General features: G+C 40.5%; 2 pseudogenes; both read right to left on the bottom strand.

Moving 5' to 3' along the window:
- Nucleotides 1-2,132: 2,132 nt before the first annotated feature.
- Nucleotides 2,133-2,756, bottom strand: LOC101564636 (annotated as a pseudogene).
- A 6,298-nt stretch (nucleotides 2,757-9,054) lies between these two features.
- Nucleotides 9,055-9,990, bottom strand: LOC101564237 (annotated as a pseudogene).
- Nucleotides 9,991-12,118: the final 2,128 nt, after the last annotated feature.

Here is a 12,118-nt window from a genome sequence, read left to right as displayed (position 1 = left end):
TGTATATATATATATAAATGTATGGTTTTGCCCCTACCTTATTTCATAACTTCAAAATCTAAGGATGTTGTTATTATAACTTTAATAAATTGAATCATAATATTACATAAAAAATAAAGCTCCCGAATGATCTTTTTTATATACTAAAACAACCCTAAAATCCTACTAATGGTGGAAAACTAGAATAAGTCCAGAAGACCTCAAAGCCTGAGATTCTTGAAAAGAAAGATAGCTACAAATCTCTTTAATAAGTAAGTGCTTGAAGAGAAAAGGAAGTGTTGACTTCAGTCCAGCTCTCCAGCCTAAAGAATGTAAAGCCATGCAAAAAAAGACCAGGTCAAAGAATTAGATCCTTGTAGCAAGTGAAGAACTGGACCCCAGGTGCAGGCTGCCTCCCCACCTTCAGATAGTCACAGTGAGGACATTCAACTCACCTGGCTATAGCCTTGCCAACCTGCATGCTTGAGAGTGAAATCCAAGGTGAAGATTTGAAAAATTGAATCGACAGCTGTCTGTTTTGTACCCTAAGCTGGCAAGATAAAGGCCTTGCTGAGTTGGAGATGAGCTATTACTGTAGCCCTTTGGTTAGGCTGGGTCTAGTGAACTGACTGTATATGTAGCCTGAAAATATCTTCTGTTGTAAATAACTTTGCCAGGAAAAAGTGAGGGCCAAGGAAGCTTGTGTGATGGCATGAAGTGGGCATGAAATATATCCAGGAGGTTAAGCTGGATCTTTAAAAATTAGGATTTATTTTTAAAGGGTAGGCTGCTACTCCAACTTCCCCATACTGAGAGCTGAAATGGCCACTCTATCCCCTCCTTAGCTCAGATGGATAGACAAAAGTAATACATCTGTCAGGCAAGTAGTACATCCATTTGAAAAGAAAATGTGAATATTGGTTTATAAAAGTTGAAGTTTGGGAAAGGTATTTTTATTGACTTTGTTCTGTTTTTTTTTTTTGTTTTGTTTTGTTCTGCTTTTGCATTCACATTGACCAGGATCAAACAGTGCATGAATTTCCTGGACTATTTTCTTGTACCCTTCTTCACTGTGCTCACAATACAAGCCCTTGCACAGATGGGCATAGGATGACCGAGACTTAAGATAAAGGACTCTTAAACTGGGTGTGGTGGCACATGCCTGTAATCCAAGCTCTTGGGAGGCTGAAAACAGGAGGATCACTATGAGTCTGATCTGTGTATTGAGATCCTGTAGACCCTGTAAACCCTATCCTAAATACTTTTTTAAAATAGAAAAAATAGATAAATGACTCTTAGACTCCTTTAGCACTAGCTTTGAATAAACCCTTTCCACCAAAAATTGTCTCCCACGTATCTGGAGAGTGATGGTCAGTAAAGACAATAACCTCTATTAATGGAAGAACTCAGTCTCAAGAGCTTTCATCTGGCCAGAGTATTGATGGGAGTAGCTGCCGCTACACACTGACAGAAAGTGCTCCTGAGGAAGTCTATAGGGAGCGGACCTGCGCACATGGCAACACTGGGAAAGAACACTCTGAGTTGGTATAAGGCAACATGAAGACTAGATAAACAGCCAAAGGCTTCTGGGGGGTCATAAACACTTGGGTGTTTGTTGGATTCTGACCTTCTGATTTCTTTTTTCAAATTGTGAATCTGAATATTTTTGAAGACACACAGGTGGCCTGATAACCATCAATGCCAAGTTAGTCACTGGTAGAAGTGCCTATAAGGAGTCTCCAAGTGGCAGTGTCAAGGAAGAGTCTCAAGAAAGTGACATGTGCTGTGCGGGTCAGGGCAAGAGTCAGTGAAGTCTGAGTCCTTCCTATTTATATGATCACATTTCTATGCATAAATTTGTGAAGCCCGGTGAAGCTTGAATTATGATAATAAAAAAAATCAAAGTCATTATTTGTGTATGAAGCATTTCTCATTACTTCAGTAAATCCTCACAATATTTGTTATTTTCCTCACGTTACAGAAAACAGGAAGTTTTAAAAGGTAGATTCAACAGCTTTCATTTATTTAACACTCATCCATTAAATATTTGTTGGGTATATCCTAGGTACTAGTCATTATTCTTTTTTTTTTTTTCAACATGCACATAGAACAATAAACACCTTTATTACATGAGTTAAACCAGGAGGGAAGGTTTATTTGCCTTTCTGGGCCTTGATTTTCCTCAGATAGAACTCCAGCTCTTTGCCGTCTAGCACATAGCCATCTGCTCGGCCACACTGGCCTGGTCTTGATGCAATACAGGCAAGAAGCTTGCCCTGCTGGAACTGCTCCTCCAGAAGACTGCTGATCTTGGCGTTCTTTTTCCTTTCATCATACTTCTTTTGAATTTTCTTTGATCATTTTTTGTTTAAAATCTCCTCCTCCTCAGGAGCCAGCTTGGCCCCCTTTTTTCGGCCCAGGGGCAGTGCATAGTGGGATTTGTACCACTGTCGGTACGACATGCTTTCAATGAGCACAATGCAGTTCTTCACCAAGGTCTTGGTGCGGACCAGCTCGTTATTGGATGCATTGTAAACATCAATGATCCTTGTTTTTCGAGTACAACACTCAGAGCCCCAGGAGAAGTTTCCCACATCTAGCCGCAGGGCTCGGTACTTCTTGTTGCCTCCTCGAACTCGGACTGTGTGTATGCGGCGGGTGCCAATCTTAGTGTTGGCAGCAGGGCGCCCCAACTCATACTTCCGCTTCTTGTGATAGGGCTTTCTTTTGCCCCTGGTCTTGCGGTGCTTGTGCCAATTGTCCCGAGAGATGCCCATCGCTCGGCGCCGGCTGGAAAGAGCACTAGTCATTATTCTAAATCAGTGCTGCCCAAGATAACATTGCTATGATGGAAATGGTCTTCCCTTTGAGTTGTTTGTATCAGGACTTTTTAAAATTTATTTATTTAGGACATGGTCTATAGGGTCTACAGGGTCTAACTACACAGATTGGACTCATAGTGATCCTTCTGTTATCAGCCTCCAAAGTGCTGGGATTACAGGCATGTGCCACCACACCCAGTCTCAGTCACCTCTCAGTGTGCCCCAGGGGCAGGGCCAGCATGGCACACTGGGGATCAAAACCCTGGCCCCTATGGTCTGCCTAAGAAAGCACTTTAAGCCACTGAGCTATCTGGCCGGCCCTGTATCAAGAATTTTTTAATAGTGGTGGAAAGCTGACTGACATAATTTCCAATATGGTTGCCACCAGCCACATGTGGCTATTGGAACTTATGATAGAGCTGAAATAGCTGCGGAAATCACTTTTTATTCTATTTTAGTTAATTCTAATTTAAATAGCTAATGGCTACTGTAGTAGGTATCTCAGGTCTAGACATAGGGGACAAAGTGGTAAACCAAGACAGAGACACACCCCCTAGCCTCATGGAGCTTGTATTTTTACAAAAGATACAGGAACTGAATAGGGAGACAAATAAGTAGCAAAAGGTATAAAAAACATAAAATTGAGGTCACAATAAATGCTAGGTAGGCAATAAAGCAGGGTAAGGGTATTGAGAATGATTGGGGTGAAGGAAATGGCTTTTTGAATAAATGGCTGAGAGAGGCCTCTTTTTTAAATTAAGCTTATTGGTACATTTTAGATATCCATAGTGATTATACTCATCATAGGGAATTTGTACCTGTACGTGATGCATTTTGATTCCTCTCTTTTTCCTAATCCCATCTCCTCCTTTCAACCCATCTTCCCCTCCATATTTATAGTGGAGGCCTCTTTTTAGAAAGTGAAGGTCTGAATAATCAAATCACCCTACAGACCTATAACCTTTCCAGATCCTGTGCTCTCTTCACCACAAATTATCTGAAACTTTCTCTCCTCTGAAGTAGCCCAGGCCCACTTCCTTTCTGCAGTTTCTACTACTTTCCCCATGATGGCTGCTCTTCCACCTGAGCCCCTCATGTCCTTATTTTCACCACTTTATGGTGCAGCCCTCAGGTTCACTGAGTCATTCATTTACTTAGTTCTTCTTTAATTGTACAAGCCATTTCATTAATTTCTTTTTTATGGGTTTGATGAAATTTTTATATACTAATTAAACATTTTCATCTTATGTATATCAGATATTGCTGTCGATTCTTTTTTTTAATGGAAAATGGAAATATACTTCTTAAAGTTTCTAATACTAGGAGAAAATATCATACCATGTCTTATAAGTAGATTATAAATCAAAGATACAGTATAAATCTTAAAACAAAAATTAAGATTAAACAATAGTCAGAAAATTAATTAAATATTAATTAATTAAAAATTATATATTTCAAAACAATTCATTTAAGAAAAAGTTTTCATGACAGTAAAAAATTACTAAGAATAAAACATATCACAAATCCTGGAATGGCAAATATATGACCAGCACTTCTAACAGTTTGGGATAGGATATCGCTCAAAGTTTTAGTATGTTGTGGACATAGACAGTGTCCATGATGTTTACTGATGGCTAGGTGTCACTTGTGGGACTGAGCTACTGCTATTTCCTTGACATGCCCCATAGATAGAATCATGCCCCATAGGGTGCAGAAGAAGTACATTTGTAGGGTATGCTGATGGAAATATTTTGCTGCTCTATACAAAAGAATAACTGAAAGACTGATTTTGTATACCTCTTTTTCTCCTGTGTTTAATTATTTGCCCTATTTGGTGGATTCTTTCCATTCTCATTCATGGAGTTGTGCTCATTTTGATCCCTCTCTAGAATATCTTTTAGTAGTCTGTGTAGGGTTGGCTTGGTTATCATGAAATTCTTAAGTTGTTCTTTGTCATGGAATTATTTCACTTCTCCATTATACTTGAAAGAGTTTTGCAGGGTATATTAGTCTGTGTTGGAATTTTTTTTCTTGTCAGACTTATAGTACTTTGCTCCATGCTCTTCTTGACTTGATGGTTTGTGAAGAGAAATCTGCCATTATTCTGATGGGCTTTCCTTTAAATGTGATCTGTTTCTTTTCTTTAGCACACTGTTCCTGCGCTGAATTTCTGGGATCTTGATTATGTATGGTTTTGATTGGGTTGATGTTATTTGGAGTTCTATATGCTTCGGTTACCTGACTGTCAGATCATTTCCCCATATTTGGGAAGTTTTCTGCTATTACTTCTGTCCATATTCTTTATATTTCATTTGTATTGACTCCTTTCTCATTGATGCCTATTAGTTTTACATGGTTCATCTTTGAATGTAATGCAAATGTTGAAATACTTTTTCTTGAATCTTAGTTGTTTTTAAGAGATCTTTTCTTACCTTTTCATTTGCAACAATGGTACATCTAAGGTCTGAAAGTCTATTTTCACTTTCATTCAAACAGTTTTGCCAGCTTGTGATTGAGGTTTTAATTTCCTGTATAGCACTTTGAATCTGCTTCATGCATCCTATTTCTTTCTTCTATTGCTCCTTCAAGGATTCTATCATTTTTCTATTTTCCTCTATTTTTTTTATCAGTGTCTTCTTTAGAAGCACGTAGTACTACTTTCATTACACTTATCATTTCCTTTTTTATTTCAGAAATTATTTCTAATCTGATTTCCTCTATACGTTTCTGCAGTTGTTTCTTTACTTCCAACACTATTATTTTGGAGATTTCAGGTGTGTGTTTACAATTTCTTCTATGCTGTTGTCTCCCGCATTTGTTCTGGGTGGGTTCAGGGCCCGAGAATGCATTTTGCTCTTTCTCTTTGTCATTTTGTATAGCACTGTCTTCTGACCTTTGGTGTAGAGCTTAGATAGAATTATTACCTTAGCACCAGGTCTAGATCTACCAAGTTCAAACTCATCCAGGTGGGTGTGGCTTGGGTCTGGCTGCTGTGCTCCACTTCTTCCTGCTGCAGCCTTGGAGGCAAAGCCTCTGTGCCACTCTGGCAAGATGTTCTGCTCCTGGATCAGCTGGGTAAGTCTTGCCTCTAGTCTCTCTGCAGGGAGTTCTGCCCCAGGGTTCCACACCTGGCCTGTCTGATGGAGGAAGTTCCACTCACACGCAGGGCCTGGGCTGTGGGTGGAATGAGGACCCCGTGGGCCCTGGGCATTCCCACTCACAAGCCAGTCCTGCCTGGAATGAGGATCTGGCATGCCCTGGGCAGCCCCACTCACACACCAGGCCTGGGCTCTGGGTTGAATAAGCCATTACATTAAGACACACTTAATGTTTAGCCATCAACTAAATAGTAAAGTTAAGGCCCCATGCTTCATTTTCCCTTACTAAGCATGTAACAGGTTTATTTATTAAACTAATGATGCTCTGAAAGCTTTCTTTTGCATACTTCTGAAAGCAAGGGAAGGAACACATCATTTTCCTACTATATTTACCTTCTCAGCTTGGTATTAATTCTGTGTAGACCAGAGCATGGACTTGAACTTCTAAGTATTAAACTGATGTACTGCATCTTACCCAACATAATACAAAATCAAACCAACAAACTAAAAGTAGTATATAGAACAGAAATTTGAGAGGCAGAAAAAAGCAAGATTACATACAAAACAAGTTAAGATAAAATAAAATTCAAAATAAAGGACAAAAACTTGATTTGCAGGGCTTATTTTTGTTTAAAAAGTTTAAATGAAAAGAATGAAACTATTTTAGAAACAATAGTTGCCTTAAGAGTGATAGGAATGAAAAGATTGCATTGGCAAAATATTCTACCATTTTAATGCATCATAGTATTTTTAAGTGATTAGAAAAAAGTAATTGTTTATATCAGATAAAAGTTAGACATGAGATATGTTATTTTAAGAATTTCAAGCTTTTTATCTGTTTCTCATAATGATAAAAGTTTTAGTTTAAAAACCAAGCCTGGGGCGGGGGAGATGGCTCAGTAGAATAAGCACTTCCCTGGCAAGCACAAGGGCCTGAGTTCAATCCCCGGTTCTGAAAAAAAAAAAAAAAAAAAAAAAAAGCCAAGCCTAGCAGAGTGTATATATAATTTCAGCACTCTGGGAGGCTGAGACCAGAGGCCCACAAATTTGAGCCCACCCTAGACAACATAGCAAGACCCTCTTCGTAAGTGAAAAAACAAAAAGTTCTGGATTCAAAGTGACTCTGGGTTCAACCCCCAGCACTGCTAAAAAAAAACCCAACCAACCAACCAAACAAACAAACAAAAAAACATGTCTCTCCTTATGGAAGTATACTAGCCTGACTGATGTGCTTCTTTTGGTGTCAAATCACCACAGTGGTCTCCAGAGTGGTCCATATCTGTGCTCATAAGAAAAAATTCTGAGTTTTGGCCAATGCCAGCATAACAGTAATCTGCTGGCTTTGCTGACCAAGCAGTTGTTCAGGGCTCCAGTCCTCTTGCTCTTTAAATTTCTTGGGCAGAACACTAGTTCTTCTACTAAACCTCAATCCTCTGAGGGCCTGTTTCAGCCTCTTTGCCTCTAGGCATGAAGGAGCAAACACCTGCACAGATCATGTGATATTATTTTAAGAGTGTGGTTAGTTTGAAGGCTGGCAGGGACTTCTTCAGTGGGATTAATGAATGTCCTTATAAAAGAGGCCCAGGAAAGACCCCTAACAATTCCCTGCCATGTGGAAGAAGATGGCTGTCTATGGATCAGGAACCTGCCCCCAACAGACACTGCCAGTTCTGAACACTGGACTTCCAGCCTTTGATACTGTGAGAAGCAAGCATCTGTTGCTTACAAATCAGCCAGCTTGTACTGACTAAGAGACTATATAACACATAGAGTATATTAATATTACATTAAGAAAGACTAAGTAAAATTCTGTCATTTTGAAAGGCAGAATGGGCCCTAACCCAGGGACAGCCTAATTTATGTTCTTGTATAAATCAATAAAAGATACTCATCCGTTACAACACTATAATCCCCATCTGTGGAAAATTGTCATAATATTTTGATCTTTTAATAAAATAGGATACTTTACTGCCACCTTCTGGAAAGTTTTTTTAGTATTATTATGAGTACTAAATCCTTAACGTCTATAACGTTACACTTCCTTGGATGTGTCCTCTTGTGCAGAGTACAACCTATACGACCACACATGAAGGAGCCCCTCATGTACATACAGTCTATGGAAACCAATGTTTAAATATAACAGCGTACAGACTGATGGTGGCTCTTTGTTAGAAAATTGTTTTTTATAGCCATTTATAAATACTGCAACATCTAAGTGATTTCTGAATTTGTACACAGAAGATGGTGTTTATGAATGTTGTCTTTGTCTACATTCAAGATTCTTGCCACTCTTTTTTTTTTTTAATGTTTTTAGTACAGGGTCTATAGGGTCTCACTACACAGATTGGGCTTGCAGTGATCCTCCTGTTTTCAGCCTCCCAAGTGTTAGGATCACAGGTGCACACCACCATGCCCAGTCTCATTCACCGCCTCAGCGTGCCCCCCCCCAGGGTGAGAAAGCACAGCACACAGGGGATCAAACCCCAGTCCCTGTGTCTGCCTAAGCAGGCACTTTAATCTGCTGAACTATCTGGTCAGCCCTTATGTTAAATATTCTGGGAATTATAGGAAAATGAGAAAGAGAATGGGTGATAGAGATTTTAAAATTGAAATCTACCCAAATCAGAAGCTGAGAAGCTCAAGAAGCATGTAATTTTTCTCAAGGAAATGCAACAATTCAGATCAATTCCTGGGGCAGTCTCTGACTACATAGGAGTGTGTCTGTGTGTGCGCACGCAGGTACATATGCACACATACTGGGGATTGAACCAAGGATTTCACACATCATACATCCATGCTTTCCCACTGAGCTACATCCCCAGCCTTCTTTAACTCTCCTTACTGTGATTTCAGAGAAAGAACTTAAGATGCCTCTTTCATCTCTTTCTTTTTTTTATTTTTATTTTGTTTTTTTTTTCAGCTTAAGTAATAAAAGTTTATTGAGAATTCCTGGAGTGATGATTATTCCTCCCACCTGGAGGGAGGATGCAACACTGTAGGAAATCACTGAGAAATCACACAAGGTCCCAACCTCCTGGCTGACACAGGAGGAAGTCCTCCCCAAAGGTCAGTCTTACATGGCCTCCAGGCAACAGGTGCAGAAGGACCACCACGTGGAACAGATTGCCCCTCAAGATCCAGAGACAAAACAGCCACTTCCTCGCTGAGGCAGAGTTTTAGGTGACCAGGCTCATTTCTTACCCTTGATGAGGCTGTTGCTTCCCCGGGTGAAACTTTCATCCTGGAAGTTCAGCACGAGGTTGTCAGCTGTGAGATAGATTCCATTTGGTGAAGTGGCGATTGTCTTGGAGATGTTTTGTGCTTCCCAGATCTTTCAGAGCTTGATGTAGCCAGGATCCTTGTTCAGTGCTTCTCCAAGCATCTTTGTGGCCTCTGCCTCACTCTGCCTGCACCATCTTCTGCCGCTGTTCCTGCTTCGCTTTTTCTGCCAAGAACTGAGCCCGCTGGGTCTCCTGCTGGGCCACTTGTTTGGCTTCCACAGCAGCTATGTACTCCTGGCTGAAGCTCAGCTCCATGATGGCGACATCATCCAGGATGAGACTGAAGTCCTTGGCTCTCTCTATCAGCTCATGGTGGCAGATCAGCAGGGACACCTAGGCCCTCTTGGTAATCAGCTGCAAGGCACTGAACTAGGCCACCTCGCTCTTGAGCACCTCATTGACAATGGATGGCAATACTTGCTTCTCATAGTCAAGGCCTAGGTGCTGGTACATGCTGGGGAGCTCCTGGGCATTGGTCCGAGACAACACACGCAGGGAGATGCTCACCATCTACAGGGCTTTGGAGCCTGTGGGGGAGGAGATTTTTTGGGTTCTGGCCTGAATGTCATAGATAATGGGGTACTGGAACCAGGGGATCCTGATGGGCAGGCCCTCGGCCAGGATGGTGTCCTGCTGCATGCCACCAATCTGGTTAAAGAAGATAGCCCGATGGCAGCCTTCAATGGTGAACAGGGACTCGTGGAGGCTGTAGGCCACCACGCCAGCCCCCAGCAGGACCTTCAGCACTGTGCCCATACCCTGAGGCCCAGCGGGCAGGCATCCCCCTAAGTCTTTCAGGTTCTGGGCCATGTCTGATCCTGATGGTGGTGACACCAGAGGTGAGGAGGGGATGCCCACCGCTTGTATCCCACTCCAGCATAGAGTTGACAACTGCACATGAGGCTTCAGGCCTCAGCACTCCTGGAAGACAAAAAGCTCACCTCTTTCAAAGTTGTTACTGCATAAGATTTCACTCACAATGAGATACAGAAAGGTGGTCTTTGCTGTTTCTCAGTACATATCCATGCCTTAGTTTAAAAAATAAGGAACTGTTTTGTAAGTACTTTTGAAAGATAGATTTTAAAATAGAAACTTTAGGGGCCAGCCAGATAGCTCAGCTGATTAAAGCACTTGCTTAGGGAGACACAGGGACCGTGGTTCGATTTCCGGTGTGCTATGCCAGCCCCGCCCTGGGGTGTGCTGAGACAGCAACAGAAACTGGGCATGGTGGCGCACACCTGCAATCCCAATGCTTGGAAGGCTGAAAACAGGAGAATCACTACAAGTCCAATCTGTAGTGTTGGAGGTAGTGAGCTACTAGGTAGTGAAACACTGTAGACCCTGTACTAAATACATTTTAAAAAACACAGAAACTTCATAAGAACTGAAAAAATAAGTGGTTAATTACAAATACATTGCATTAAATGTATTGTCAATTCATTTTTCAAAAGAAAAAAAAGAACAGTGATTCTTGAAATAAGTGAACCATCTCAAAAAGACAAAAGATACTGGCTTTAATGGAGTAAACATGTCCTCCAAAACCACATGTTGGGAACTAAATACCTAGGGCAACAGCGTTAAGAGGTAGAACTTTTTAAGATCTGATTAAGTCATAGGGCAGAGTGCTCATGGAATGGATAACAGAGTGAAGTAATTATGCCAGAAACACATTCCTGAAAAAAGAATTAATCCAGGCTCCTTTGTCTGTCTCTGTCACCCTCTTTTGCCTCCTGCCTGCCCAGTGGGATGACAAAGCAAGTGGGTCTTCACTAAATACAGCCCCATCAGTCCTGGAATTCCCAGCCTCCAGAAATGTGATTCAGGTTCTCTGTTCCAGCAATACAAAAAAGGCTAAGAGGCTCACCCTCTTCCCAAACCTCTCACTTCCCCTGTAATTAAAGACACTTTCACCATCAGAATGAGTGGGGAGATTGTAGATGATTTCAAAGAAGTAACATCTAGTTCTTCATGAGGGTTTTCTTTTCCTTTTTTTAAGAGAATTAAAAAACTGTAAAATGTGACATTGAAATGATAGAGAATTTCACTAAACAAAATTATAGGAATTCAACAATGGTTGTTATATTGCTTATTTTTGTCTTCAAATTAGTTGTCAAGATTACTAAATAGATATCTATATCTATATCTATATCTGTATCTAATCAGATTCTTTTCCCATGCTTGGGAAATTTTCTGCTACTACTTCTACAAATAGTCTTTTATCTCATTTGTGTTGACTCCTGCTATTTTGTTGATACCTATCGGTCTTATATTGTTTTTCTTTGTATTATCTTTCAGCTGTTGAATTATTATTTCCTGATTACCTATTATTTTTAAGAAATCTTTCCTCATGCTATCACTAGCTGTAATGCTGTCTTCAAGGTCTTCTACCTTCAGTTTTATTCAACTGGTTTTTCCAGCTTTTAATGGAATTCTTAATTTTCAGATATCTGTTTGAATCTGTTTCATGCATTCTAATTCTTTCCTACATTGTTCAATGTTTCGATCATTTTTCTATGTTCCTCTATTTTTTATCTATGTCTTTAGATACACTGAGTAATTCTTTCATAATTGTTGTCATTTCTTTTTTTACCTGAGAGATTATTCATGATTTGATTCCTTCTATAGCTTGAGTTGTTTCTTTACTTCAGTTGCTATCATTTCAATTATTTCAGGTGTATGACTTTCAAGTTCTTCTATGCTTTTGTCTCCTGGACTTGTTCTGGGTGGGCTGGAGGTCTGAGATTGCCTTTTGCTCCTTTGTTTTGACATTTTCAAAGTTCCCAAAATCCACCAGAGCTCAGCTCAGCTCCAAGGCTCCTGAAGCTGCCCATGGTTCAGTGTGGCTTCCAAAATGGTGTGTGAATGTGTTGGAGGGAGATGCTCAGCAATGCTCAAGCAGTGGTGAGTGTCGAGGCATGGCTCCCCAAGCCTCTCGAAG

Source organism: Octodon degus, unplaced genomic scaffold (genome assembly GCF_000260255.1).
Source record: "Octodon degus isolate 3935 unplaced genomic scaffold, OctDeg1.0 scaffold00111, whole genome shotgun sequence".
In the NCBI taxonomy this organism is placed as follows: Eukaryota; Metazoa; Chordata; class Mammalia; order Rodentia; family Octodontidae; genus Octodon; species Octodon degus.
Note: the sequence above shows the minus strand (reverse complement) of the source record. Positions and strands in the feature narration are given on the sequence as shown.